We start from the raw sequence: 13,891 nt of genomic DNA on the forward strand, positions 1-13,891 counted from the left end.
GCTCGCTTGATCGGAGCTAGCGTGGGTGAGTCTCCTCCATCTGGAATTTAAATCTTCCAGCTCTGCACACTTGGCTGCCTGAAATGGAGCTGGCTCCAGTCATTGGCATCTAATGTAATCTTTTGCCACGAGGAGAGACAGCTCAATAGCATGAGACGCAGCAGTGCCTAGTGGACTGACCACAAGGGACTCTTCTGTTTTAATTCCAGCTCTGACACTTAGGCCTGGGCTATGCTAGCGGCAGGGCCGGCTCTAGGCACTAGCAAAACAAGCTGGTGCTTGGGGCGGCACATTTTTAGGGGCGGCATGGCCGGCGCCAAAATGCCGCCCCTAAAAATGTGCCCCGGCCGCCCTAGCTCACCTCCGCTGCTACTGCCACGGCGCGCCAAACAGCTGATTCACGCGCTGCTACTTGCCCTCCCTCCCAGGCTCTCAAACCTGCGGGGGGGAGAGTCCGAGTGTCCGCAGCGCGGGCGCCGCTTCTCCCCCTCCCTCCTAGGCTTGAGAGCCTGGGGGGAGGAGACAGGGCTGGGGATTTGGGGAAGGGGCAGAGTTGAGGCGGGGCTGGGGGTGGGGTAATTAAATAAGGGGGGGGGGGCGGCCAAAATTGTTTTTGCTTTGGGCGGCAAAAATCCTAGAGCCGGCCCTGGCTAGCGGGGGGGTTCGAACTAAGATACGCAACTTCAGCTACACTATTTGCGTAGCTGAAGTCGAAGTATCTTAGTTCGACTTACCTGGCCGTCTTCATGGCGGCGAGTTGACCGCCGCAGCTCCCCTGTCAACTCCGCTTACTCCTCCTGCTGAGATGGAGTACAGGCATCGATCCCCGATACATTGAACACTACCTGCCAATCTGGCGGGCAGTATAGACGTACCCTTACTTCCTTTGTGGCATTGGTCAGATCACTTATGTTTTGTGACTCAATTTCCTTATCTGTAAAATGGAGATAATGATGATTATAATGCACACTTATTATACCCACCCAACAGGGATTTTGTGTTGATGAATCAGTTAACGTTTCCAAAATGCAATATAAAAATTAAGTTTTGCCAACACATGAAGATTGGGGAAGACATGGGAGAGAGACGTGGAAACAGAAGTGGCAGAGAAATGGCACTCTGGAGCAAAGAACGTGGAAAATGTAATTGGTACACTTTGTTTTCTTCCAAGAAACCTGCATGCAAGTTTGTCCCAAATATGTTAGTGAAAATTAGCTGACACACCTCTAATCAGGAACTTTTCATAGTTGTTACACGCAGTGTGCTTTTTGATCCAGGACTGACTATTGCCCATTCTATACCTCTCACCTGTATCTTTTGGGGGGCAGTGGAATTCTAGATTTGGTGGTGGAGGGCAAGAAGCAGAATGGGGGAGAAAACATTTCTCTGCACAGTTCTGATTGATTGCCGTTGAATTTGCTTGAATACGAGTAATTTTACCAGGTGACTTGTATTCAGCATAGGGAAATATGGTCACCCTAAATACAGCAGAATCTCCTCAGATTTCTCTTATCTGCATAGGGCATGAATGTCTTGAACGTCTTCTTTTGACTCTATATGGCAGCTTTACATGAACAAAATCTCCCATTTGAAACTTTTGAGGTTTAGCCTCTGGCTTACGATCTGCATCCAGTTTGTATTTCTCTTGTTTGTTCTTAACACATTCATGAATAGTTTCATTGGAAGGTTTGGTTGAAAAAAAGAACGTGTAAGCCCTTGACAGCTAGTAAGTTGCATATTGGCCTTGCGTCCTCTTAACAGTTTAAAGGATGATACTCTTGTTGTTGAGTGTGGAGTGGTCCTGTAAGCAAACAGTGTTTTGCGTAAAGCTTTCTATGGCTTGTTTATTCTCACTGGCTCTCAATGGTATAACAAAACGGTTTGTGCTCAATATCATTGCTATTGAAGTAGTGTTGCTTTTCAGCAGAGGTCAATTGCATTCCATTGTCAGACACCAGTTCCTTGGGAAATCCTTTGTGAGTGAAGACGAATGATAGGAACTGTATCATTAATTCAGTGGTAACCTTTCCAGTGAATGTAACTTCCTACCACTTTGAATGATAGTCTACCATTACTGTGACAAACCTTTGTGTAACAGACAGATCTTCTTCAAATGATCCCATTATATCGAGAACCATTTTCTTTCATGGACAGTTGGGATAGTTAACTGGTGTGAGGGGGATGCTGAAGGTTTTCTGTGACTTATAATTACTTGCACAAGCCAGGCAAGTCTTGATTATTTCCTCAACCTGCTTGTCCATCCCTGGCCATTAGAAGTCTTCTCACAGTTGTCTTGCGGTTAGACTCCTCCTGAGATGTCCTTCATGTGCCAGGTGGATCAATCATTCTCTCAGATATGTAGGCAACAAGATGGCCAATTCTCAAAATGCATTCATTTACAAGGACAGTTCTTGTGATCTGTGTCTATATGGTTGCACGTGTTCTGGCATCCTCATCTTATAAGGCCACCCATTGACTGTATAAGTCTTTAGGTCCTGAAGTACCTTGTCTTCTCTCCTGGCTGTTGCTCACTCTGATTCTGTGATCACTCCTTGAATTGCAGCAGAGATTTGTGCAAAGACAATCTATTCATCGCTGTTCACAACTGAACTCTCATGATAAGATATGAGTAGGCCAGGCAGACAGTCTTTAGTGGTGTTTTTGGTACCTGCAAGACACGCTGTCTGGAAATCAAAGTCCATTAGTTTGGTGGCCCATTTGACAATTCTTGGTGCTGCTCATCCAGAGCCTCACACGGTGAAGAAAACTGAAAGAGGATTGTGATCCGATCTTAAGATAAATCTCCTATCCCACGGGTATGTTCTGAACGTTCTTACTGACCAGAAACATGCCAGAGCTTCTTTCTCAATGACAGAATAGGAATTTTCTGGATCAGTCAGGGCTCTGGAGGCAAATGCAATAGTGACTTCTTGTCCATTTTTTTTAGCTGAGTCAAGACAGCACCATACTCTCAAGCATCTGTTGTGACAATTGTTTGCTTCTCAGAATCAAAAGGGCTAAGAGCCGGGCTGGTGGAAATTGCATGTTTTATCTCATTAAAGCTGTCCTTGCACACTTCATCTCATTCAATCCTCACATCCTTTTTTAGGTGATGACTCAAAGGAATTACTTTTATAGTAAATTGCTGTAAAAACAGAGTAGTAGTCACACAATCCCAAGAAGGATTGAAATTAGTCCTTGTTGTCAGGCTCTGGTGAATCATGAATGGCTTTCACCAGGTCTTCTTTTGGTTGTATGCCATTCTGAGAGAATGTGTGTACTAGATATGTCAGATTGTACCGAATTGCCATTTCTTGTAGCTGTTGGTAAGTCCATGTGGCCAAAGTTTTTCTAGAACCTATTTTAGGATGACATCATGTTTGGATACATCTTTGCCATACACTAGAATGATAAGGTGGGTGAGGTAATATCCAGCTTTTCTTTTATTGGTCTGAAGAAGAGCTCTGTGTAGCTCGAAAGCTTGTCTCTTGAACCAACAGAAGTTGGTCCAATAAAAGATATTACCTCACCCCCCCCTTGTCTCTCTAATATCCTGGGACCAACAGAGCTACAACAACACTGCATATAAACTAGAATGTCATCTTGAAAGTAAGTAATGCCCCTTGTCTCTCCAAAGATCCCATGCATCATTCTCTGGAATACGGGTGCTGCAGAGACTAACCCAAATGGCATCCGCTTGAATTGGAACAAACCTTCTGGAGTGATGAAAGCTGTGTACTTGCGGGATTCTTCCATTAAGGGGATCTGGAGGTAAGCGGTGGATAAATCAAGGGTTGTAAAGACTCTTGCCTCCTTCAAGGTGAGCAGCATTTTGTTGATGTTGGGTAGAGGATGGCAATCCACATGTTGAAGTTTAGCGCTCTCAAGTCCACACACATGCAGATAGCACTATTAGCCTTTCTGGCAACAATGACAGGAGAAACTCATTCTGATGAATCAGCTGGTTCAATGATCTCTGCTTTGCATAGTTTCAGAATCTCCTCATTGAGTGGTTGTCTCAATGCAATTGGTTTGTTTCGCACTTTATGCTATACAGGCACCACTTTGTTTTTTAGTTGGATCTTGTGCTTTGAACTTTTTTGCTACACCTGTGGTATCAGTGAAAACTTCTGGAAAGTCAGAGACAATTCCTGGCTGTAGCCTATCCTCAATTTGCAGGACAGGTTCTGTACTATTCAGATCTAATATCATCTGATGATCCCTTGATGATTCTTTCCTAAACTAGAAATTGCCTTTTGGACTACATAGATTTCCCCTCAGGTATTATGGCCTTTGTATTTGAGAGCAGCTGCAAAAAAGACCATTGGTGGAGTTGGGAGATGCACCATACCCTCTGGGGTATTTGTCTGGAGGATGCAACTCAGTTAGGAGCTGGAAAATAGCACAGTTTAAAGGTGGCTGGGAATTCTAGTGTAAGCAGAATCCACTAATGTCCTCCTCTCAGGGCCATTGACTCGCACTTGGTGGTGTGGTGATCTCCTCTCACATTCCAAACACCATCAGGATTCAGTTCACCATCATCCTCATATGTGAAGACTCCAGATGCAACGCTGCTGGCAGACTTACCGACTTTAGCAAAATGTCTTTTTTTGTTGCAGTTCTTGCATACTGATTTCTTGGCAGGGCATCCTTGAAAGTCTGCTGCTCCAGGCCAATGGGAGCTACTGGAAGCGGCACGGGCCAAGGGACATACTGGCCACCGCTTCCAGCAACTCCCATTGGCCTGGAGCAGTGAACCGCTGCCAGTGGGAGCTGTGATTGGCCGAACCTGCGGACGCGGCAGGTAAACAAACCGGCCCAGCCTGGCCCGCCAGGGGCTTTCCCTAAACAAGCGGCGTCCCAAGTTTGGGAAAAACTGGTATAAAAATATTAGTAATTTTTTATTCTACCAGACACCCCCCCATTCCCATCCACACAACTTCCCTTGATGGAGTAATATTCCTAAGAATTTTATTAATGGTACATTTTCAGATTTTACTACCTTTGAAATTTATACTATACATTTAATAAACAACATACATATCCCCAAAATATATCCAACACCATATATTGATTTAACAACCAAACAGGGTGGTTAAAGTTTTGTTGAATGGGTTGTGTAAATCTATTGGGATGATAATGACAGACTAAAGATTATATGCCTGTGGGGAATTGGCTGGATAACTTAGCTGTATGAATATTGACATTCTTAATTTCCAGTGTAAAAGTACTACTTAGATTTATTCTCTATATTCTTCTGTTTTCCCTCCCATCTCTACCCCATAAATCAGTTTCACTGACTTGGCTATCTGTAAATGCAGTATGGGTTCAATCCTAGAATGTGCTGAGCACGCTGGTTCCAGTCCAGCAAAGCACTTAAGGACATGCTTAACTTTAAGTGTGTGAGTAGTCTTACTGAAGTCAGTAGTGTGTATGTGGTAGAACTGGTCAAATAATATTAGTGAACAACGTCACCAGGGAATTATTTTTCCTGTCAATTGCCAAATTATCTGTGAATATATACACTTTTTTTCATTCTTCTATTTGCTCCTGTGTCTAATTAATCTGTTCTGAAATGCAAAGCACTCTGATCACGCTCTGGGGGAGTAAGGCAGGCCTTGGTAGTGGTGCAGCCGCAAAAAGCTATCTGGCACGTAAAAAATAGACTTTACAGTTCTTTTGAAATGAGGGAATATTCATTACATTGAGCCTTGCATTTAAGTTATATTTTGAAGCTGATAGTAGAGCATTGTTGGAATACAGAAACAGACAATTTTGTATGGAAGATGGTTATTCAATAGGGCATTAATTTACAAGAAACATTCCACACTTTAATTGAGCACTTTTAAATACACTGCATCTGCTTTAATAGACTTCTCTCACTGTATGCATATGTACCATCTCATAAAGATGGATAAAAATTGTTTCAGTGAGCTGGGAACCAAGGAGAAATAGCAGCTTAGAGCCGTATAGCTATGCATTATTAAACATTGGAAATTTGTTTTGTTTCTGTGTTAACATCCAATACTTTCCTGTTGGCTAGTTAACCCCATAAAGCTAAGTGACCTGGTTTTCAATCAGACACTGAAAACTATTTTTCTCATGTATACTGTCCTCTTAGCTACTAATTAAATTGTGCTGCTTTGTTAGATTAGCTCTTGGTTTTTACAGGCCATTTAACTCTTGAAAAAGTATTTAAATAGGGTAGTACAATGAGGATTAAAATGAGAGAAATAAAAAACAGGTATGATTGCTGATTGTTTGCTGATTGATTGTTATAAATTCTACCAGAATTCTTTGCTTTCTATTCATTTAAAAAACGTAAAATGTTTTATACGAACACAGAACTTGTCCTACTGGATCAGCCAATTTATTCATCTACTCGGGCTCCCTGCCTGAAGCAGAAGCCAACACTCAATGCTTCAGTGGAAGCTTCTCTCCCCACTCCAGTAATTTGCTTATGGCCAAAGCCCGACGCTAGTTCCCTGCCCATGTATCTGAACTGGGTACTGGGTAGATGTACAGGGCGAACACACGTCTTATTTAGATTTGTGGAGGTTTGGCTATGGATTTTATGACATCAGTATTAATTATTGTTATTGCCGTGCCTTTATGGGCATTAAAAAGTTGCAAAGGTGAATACAACATTTATGCAAGAAAAATCTAGCTGCACCATGTCTTTGAGTAGCCTGTAAAATTTATAAATTCCGCAGGTTGACAGTACTGTGCACTGCTTACAGCAGGGTTTTCTTTTATTTGTTCTGAATGTGCTAATCTCTTGTTCTGGTGTTATGGGGCAGCGTGAGCTGCAGGGCTGATGTTTTTTCACTGTCCTATTTAACCCTTGGACTACTTCAGTCAAGTCCGCTCTAAATCTTCTCCTTTCTAGTTTAATAGCCATAGGGTTTTGCCATTCCTCTAACCATCTTTCTTCCTGCCCTTTGGGTCTTTTTAGTTTCCTCAGTCTCTCATTAAGCAAATATTGTGTGTTTTTTTTTTTTAAGTAAAACTTTCCATTCGCATGACGTGAGATGCACCTTGGTTCAATTTATTATTATTAGATTTCCTACCTCTTTCTTTTAGTGACCTTTCTTAACTGCTCATGTGCACTGGGCGGACGGCTTCACTGAGTCTATCTAAGTTGGCCCTCCAGACTTTTTCTGTAGAAGATCCTGCATGTTGAGATGACCAACTCGCATTCCTCCTCCAAGTCATTAATCAATATGGAGCCAATCGTATGATATGAGCATGAAGGGGGCCATCTACTAGTGCATCACATGTCTCCTGTGCGGAAAGGGGGTGTCAGCTCTCTCTGCAGCAGAGTTCCTCTTTGTCCATGGGCTTACTGAAGAGGGAGGGGGCTTGTGGCACATGCATCATCCTAACTCCAATGTTATAGAGAATTCCCCCACCCAGTGAATACAGTCCTAGCCTGTATTAACTTTCTGTGCCCTTCCCCACTCCCAGTGAGGGAATGACCTCTGAGGAGAGTGCCTGGGGCAGCCTTGAGATGTGTAGGGAAGCCCTGGCAGTACAGAGAGCACAGGGCTTCCATGTGGATGAAAATGGCTTCCTGCTGTTCCGCCAGGATTTGTGGAAATTATGGGCCAGCCCTATGGGGGTGGGGGTGGGGGAGGAGGAAACTCTGCCCCATTATACAATGGTTGGGGAGAAATCTTTTGAGAGAGACCTCGTGAGATGAGCACTTGGGGCCTAAATATCCAATACCATCCCAATACCATCTAGGGACTTTCACGATTAACGTGCACAGGCCTCCCCATGCTGAGGAGGAGTTATTCACCTTTATCCTTGGTCTGTCTGTGATAACCATGGCATAAAACCATGTACTAGGGCAGGGGTGGGCAAACTTTTTGGCCCAAGGGCCATATCTGGGTGGGGAAATTGCATGTAGGGCCATGAATGTAGGGCTGGGGCAGGGGGTTGGGGTGCGGGAGGGGATGTGGGGTGCAGGAAGAGGCTCAGGGCAGGAGGTTGGGGTGCAGGAGGGGTATGGGGTTTGGCGGGGGTCAGGGTGTAGGCAGGCTGTAGCAGGGGGCTCAGGGCAGGGAGTTGGGGTGCAGGGTGCAAGAGGGGTTTGGAGTGTAGGCTCTGGCCTGGCGCTGCTTACCTGGTGTAGCTCTGGGGTGGCAGCGGTGCACTCTGGGGGCCTGCCCTGGCCCCACACCGCTCCCGGAAGTGGCTGACTCTGTGCGCTGCCCTCGCCTGTGAGAACCTCCTCCGAAGCTCCTATTGGCCACGGTTCCCCGTTCCTGTCCAATGGGAGCTTCAGTGGGTGGTGCCTGCAGGCGAGGGCAGTGCGTGGAGCCCTTTGCCCCTCCCCCAGGTGCCGCAGGGACATGGTGCTGGTCGCTTCCGGGAGTGGCACGAGGCCCGCAGCGCCATGGGGGTGGCAATCCCGCGGGCCAGATCCAAAGCCCTGAGGGGTCGGATCCGGCACGCATGCTGTAGTTTGCTCACCCCTGCACTAGGGGGTTCCACATTCTTACGTGGCTCTTTATCTACTACTGTTATGGATGGGAAAACATGATTGTGGAACTGCATTTTAGCCTAGGGTAAGCCCAGCTCCGTAATGCACTTCTAGAGATGTTTTCTCTATGCAGACTGGACATAGGAGAAGAGTTAGAACTCACTCACTCCTAACTAGTGGAGAGCATCACATGCTAGCATGGTCCTTATAGTGTGGACAGGTCCTCTGTTCCCATCACTTAAACAATTTTAATTCATAAAGTTGAACCTTTTCTGTATTTTCCTTCATAATCTCTTTATAAGATATCTTATTAAAAGCTAAGGCCTGGTCTACACTAGGCGTTTATGTCGAAGTTAGCGCCGTTACATCAAATTAACCCTGCACCCGTCCACTCCGCGAAGCTATTTAGTTCGACATAGAGGTCTCTTAAATTCGACTTCTGTATTCCTCCCCGACGAGGGGAGTAGCGCTAAATTCGACATGGCCATGTCGAATTAGGCTAGGTGTGGATGGAAATCGACGCTAATAGCTCCGGGAGCTATCCCACAGTGCACCACTCTGTTGACGCTCTGGACAGCAGTCCGAGCTCGGATGCTCTGACCAGCCACACAGGAAAAGCCCCGGGAAAATTTGAATTCCTTTTCTTGTCTAGCCAGTTTGAATCTCATTTCCTGTTTGGACATCGTGGCGAGCTCAGCAGCACTGGCAACGATGCAGAGCTCTCCAGCAGTGATGGCCATGCAATCTCAGAATAGAAAGAGAGCCCCAGCATGGACTGATCGGGAAGTCTTGGATCTGATCGCTGTGTGGGGCGATGAGTCCGTGCTTTCCGAGCTGCGCTCCAAAAGACGGAATGCAAAGATCTACGAGAAGATCTTTAAAGACATGTCAGAAAGAGGATACAGCCGGGATGCAACGCAGTGCCGCGTGAAAATCAAGGAGCTGAGACAAGGCTACCAGAAGACCAAAGAGGCAAACGGACGCTCCGGATCCCATCCCCAGACATCCCGTTTCTACGAGGCACTGCATTCCATCCTAGGTGCGGCCGCCACCACTACCCCACCACTGACCGTGGACTCTGAGGATGGGATATTGTCCACGGCCGGTTCCTCGGACATGTTAGCAGACGGGGAAGATGAGGAAGGAGATGAGGAGGATGAGGCAGTCGACAGCACTTACAACGCTGATTTCCCCGACAGCCAGGATCTCTTCATCACCCTTACAGAGATCCCCTACCAACCGTCCCCAGCCGTTAACCCGGACACAGAATCTGGGGAAGGATCAGCCAGTAAGTGTTTTAAACATCTAAACATTTATTTTTAACAGAACAGGAATATTAAGAATAACAAAAATGGGTTTCTCATGATTAGTTTGCCCTAGGCACTTAACGTTTCAGTCCTGGGCAGTGCAACTATTGAAAAAAAATCTAACAATGTTCGGTTTAGCATGATTGTTCTGCCCAAGCCGCTCTACTGTTTAGTCCCTGCCAGTGCAGCTACAGTAAAATGCGGTCTATATGTCCGGGGATAGAGCAGAAATCCTCCTGGGACATCTCGAGAAAGCTCTCCTGGAGGTAATTGGAAAGCCGTTGCATCAGGTTCCTGGGGAGAGCGGCCTTATTGGGTCCGCCGTAGTATGAAACGTTTCCGTGCCCCGAGACAAGCAAGTACTCAGGGATCATTGCCCTGCAGAGCAGGGCGGCATACGGCCCTGGTCTTTGGAGGCTTTCCCGAAGCATTCTTTCTTTCTCACTGTCTGAGATCCTCATCAGGGTGATGTCGCTCATGGTGACCTGCTTTAAATTAGGTAGGGGAATGTTAGTGTTGGGACTGCTTGCCCGTTCCTTTACTGAACTGTAACCGCTGGTTTGCAGCCACGCGGTGGAGGCGGGAGAGGGGCAGCATACAGGGATCTTTCCCAGGGACAGCCGCGAGGGGGTGGGACAGGGGCAGAGTTCCTGCTTGCCGGATTGCTGGCAGCAGGGACTGGCATTGCTTTCAATGTGAAAGGAGGCCAGTGCTACTATTAAAGTTTTAAGCTGCCACAAGTCTACGGCTTACCATGTCTGCCTGCTACACAAATTCCGGTGTCCTGCCCCGCTTCTCAGATCTGCAGTGCAAGACCCCAGGCACTGAATGCGAAGGCCGAGAATTCGACCTTGCCCTGAGTGCGCATGTGATAGGTACTGTGCATGGTCTTGTTCACAGAGAAAGACTATGTTCATTGTTCACAACTACATTTATCTTTCTGAGGAATTCACTCCCTTTTTCCCATTCCCACAGCCACATCTGCGACTGTCTCACAACCTAGCCTGGCATCACACTCCCAGAGGCTAGCGCGGATTAGGCGTAGGAAGAAGAGGACATGGGAGGACATGTTCTTGGAACTTATGGGCTGCTCCCGAGCCCAGGCAGCACAGCAGACCCAGTGGCGGGAGAACTTGACCCAAATGCACCAAGCCAACATGGATCGGGAGGAGAGGTGGCAGCAGGAAGACCAGCAGGTGACTCAAACGCTGCTTGGACTAATGAGGGAGCAAACGGACACGCTCCGGCGCCTTGTGGATGTTCTGCAGGAACGGAGGCAGGAGGACAGAGCCCCGCTGCAGTCTATCTGTAACCGCCCTCCCCCGCCAACAAGTCCCATACCCCCCTCACCCAAAGTGCAAAGAAGGAGAGGCGGCAGAGTCCATGCAAACTCTTACTCCACCCCTGCAGACAGCTCTAGTAGTAGAAGGCTCTCATTCCCCAAAATTTGACAAGTTCTTTCCTTCCCGCCTCACACAAGCCCCCGTTCAAGTTTCACCTCCCAGTTTCATGTGTAGTTGCTAATAAAAAATACGTTTCTGTTAATTACTGTTTCCATCATGTTCTTTTGGAGGGGGGGGGGAAGGGGGTTGGTAATTTGACAGGACAGTCACCTTTAGCAGGGTACATAGGCGGGGGCAGGTCCAGCAGCAGGGCACATACACAGTGCAGTCACTAGTTACCCTGGTCAGTCTGGGAGGTGGTTTTCATGTTCTGTGGTGGGGGGTGGGTTGCTCTGTGACTCTGTGGCGGGGGAGGGCAGTTACAGATCTTATGCGGCGGTCCTTATCCTGGATCACAGAGCCACGCAGCAGGGGATCTGTAACCGTCCTCCCCCTGCCACAAAGTCACATAGCCCCCACATACACACAGTCCCGATCAGGAGGGGTGACAGGCTCCGTTGAAACAACCAGTCCACCACTGCGGAGCCTGTCAATCCTGGAGTTTAGAAGTGTCATTTGCGTCACTACACTACATCCACTCCCCACCACAGTCTGCGTCCCAGGTTTAAAACATTCCCGCGAAAACAGTAATAAAGAAAACGGTGTTCATTAACAAAGTATAAGTGATTTTATTTCTAAACGTGTGTTGGAAGGGGGTGAAGGGGGTATGTAACTGGAGAGGATAGTCAACATTAACTGGGTAAAGAAACGGGGGCAGGTTCAGCTTCTCTGTACACAAACTTAAAAGTCACAGGTTACCCTGCTCAGTCAGGAACCTAGCTTTCAAAGCCTCCCGGATGCACAGCGCATCCCTCTGGGCTCTTCTAATCACCCGGCTGTCTGGCTGGGCGTAATCAGAAGCCAGGCTATTTGCCTCAACCTCCCACCCCGCCATAAAGGTCTCCCCCTTGCTCTCACAGAGATTGTGGAGTACACAGCAAGCTGCTATAACAATGGGGATATTGGTTTCGCTGAGATCACAGCGAGTCAGTAAGCTTCTCCATCTCCCCTTGTGACGGCCAAAAGCACACTCCACCACCATTCTGCACTTGCTTAGCCGGTAGTTGAAGAGTTCTGTTTCACTGTCCAGCGCACCTGTATAGGGCTTCATGAGCCAGGGCATTAGCGGGTAGGCTGGGTCCCCGAGGATGACTATAGGCATCTCCACATCCCCAACAGTTATTTTGTGGTCCGGGAAGTAAATACCTTCCTGCAGCCGTCTAAACAGACCAGAGTTCCTGAAAATGCGAGCGTCATGAACCTTGCCCGGCCATCCTACGTAGATGTTCATAAAACGTCCCCTGTGGTCCACCAGTGCTTGCAGCACCATGGAAAAGTAGCCCTTTCTGTTAATGTACTGGCTGGCCTGGTGGTCCGGTCCCAGGATAGGGATGTGAGTTCCATCTATGGCCCACCGCAGTTTGGGAATCCCATCGCTGCGAAGCCATCTATGATCACCTCCACGTTTCCCAGGGTCACTACCTTTGACAGCAGTACATCAACGATTGCCTTGGCTACTTGCATCACAACAACCCCCACGGTAGATTTGCCCACGCCAAAGTGGTTCGCGACTGACCGGTAGCTGTCTGGCGTTGCAAGCTTCCAGAGGGCTATGGCCACTTGCTTCTGGACAGTCAGGGCTGCTCGCATCCGGGTGTCATTGCGCTTCAGGGCAGGGGACAGCAACTCACAAAGTTCAAGGAAAGTTCCCTTACGCATGCGAAAGTTTCTCAGCCACCAGACCTGCAGCACTATGCGGTCCCACCAGTCCGTGCTTGTTTCCCGGGCCCAGAATCGCCGTTCCACAACATCCACATGACCCATTGCCACCGTGATGTCCTCGGCGCTGGGTCCCGTGCTTTCTGACAGGTCTGTGCTACTCTCAGACTTCAGGCCCTCACCGTGGTGCCGTAGCCTCCTCGCCTGACTTATCTGCATCTGCCTCTGGGAAAGGTGGATGATAAGCTGCGAGGTGTTGAGAACGGCCACAACTGCAGCGATGGTCGCAGCGGGCTCCATGCTCGCAGTGCTGTGGCGTCCGCGCTGTCACTGACTAGAAAAGTGTGCGAACTGATTTCCCGCCGGCGCTTTCAGGGAGGGAGGGCGGGAGTGATGGACGGATGACGACAGTTACCCAAAAGCACCCTCGACACATTTTTTTACCCTGAAGGCATTGGCAGCTCCACCCAGAATTCCAATGGGCAGCGGGGACTGCGGGAACTGTGGGATAGCTGCCCACAGTGCACCGCTTCCAATGTCGACGCTTTCCCCGTTAGTGTGGACTCACAAAGTCGAATTACTGTCCTTAGTGTGGACACACACGTTCGAATCTGCAATATCGATTCCAGAAATTCGATTTAAGTAAAATCGAACTACTCTCGTAGTGTAGACATACCCTAAAAGACCAAGTGGCTCACCTTCATCCATTTTATCCACTTTTAGCTACGTTTATTAACTGTTTCTGAGATCTCATTAAAGACTAACAACTTTCCCTTTCACAAGCCACACAGGTTTGACCTTATCAGGTTATATTTGTTGAAGTGTTGCACAATTCTGTCCTTAATTATCCTCTCAGTCAGTGGAATAATATACCGCATATTCTGAAAGGTAATATGTGTATATCACTTTCTCTGTGTTTACAATTATACGGTAAG

General features: G+C 47.5%; 1 protein-coding gene across 3 annotated transcripts in view; it reads left to right on the top strand.

Annotated features, from left to right (window-relative positions):
* Positions 1-854: 854 nt before the first annotated feature.
* Positions 855-13,891, top strand: part of KIAA1958 (KIAA1958 ortholog) — a 114,942-nt gene continuing 101,905 nt past the window's right edge. The window contains exons 1-2 of one of the 3 annotated variants that reach the window (XM_034773737.1): positions 855-1,142; positions 3,638-3,771. The gene's annotated coding sequence lies outside the window, so the exon portion shown is untranslated. Of the gene's footprint in view, positions 1,143-3,540; positions 3,772-13,891 lie in introns of those variants that run through there. The other 2 variants (XM_034773739.1, XM_034773738.1) reach the window with 2 other exon arrangements.

The sequence above is a fragment of the Trachemys scripta genome, chromosome 6, assembly GCF_013100865.1.
Source record: "Trachemys scripta elegans isolate TJP31775 chromosome 6, CAS_Tse_1.0, whole genome shotgun sequence".
Taxonomy (NCBI): domain Eukaryota; kingdom Metazoa; phylum Chordata; order Testudines; family Emydidae; genus Trachemys; species Trachemys scripta.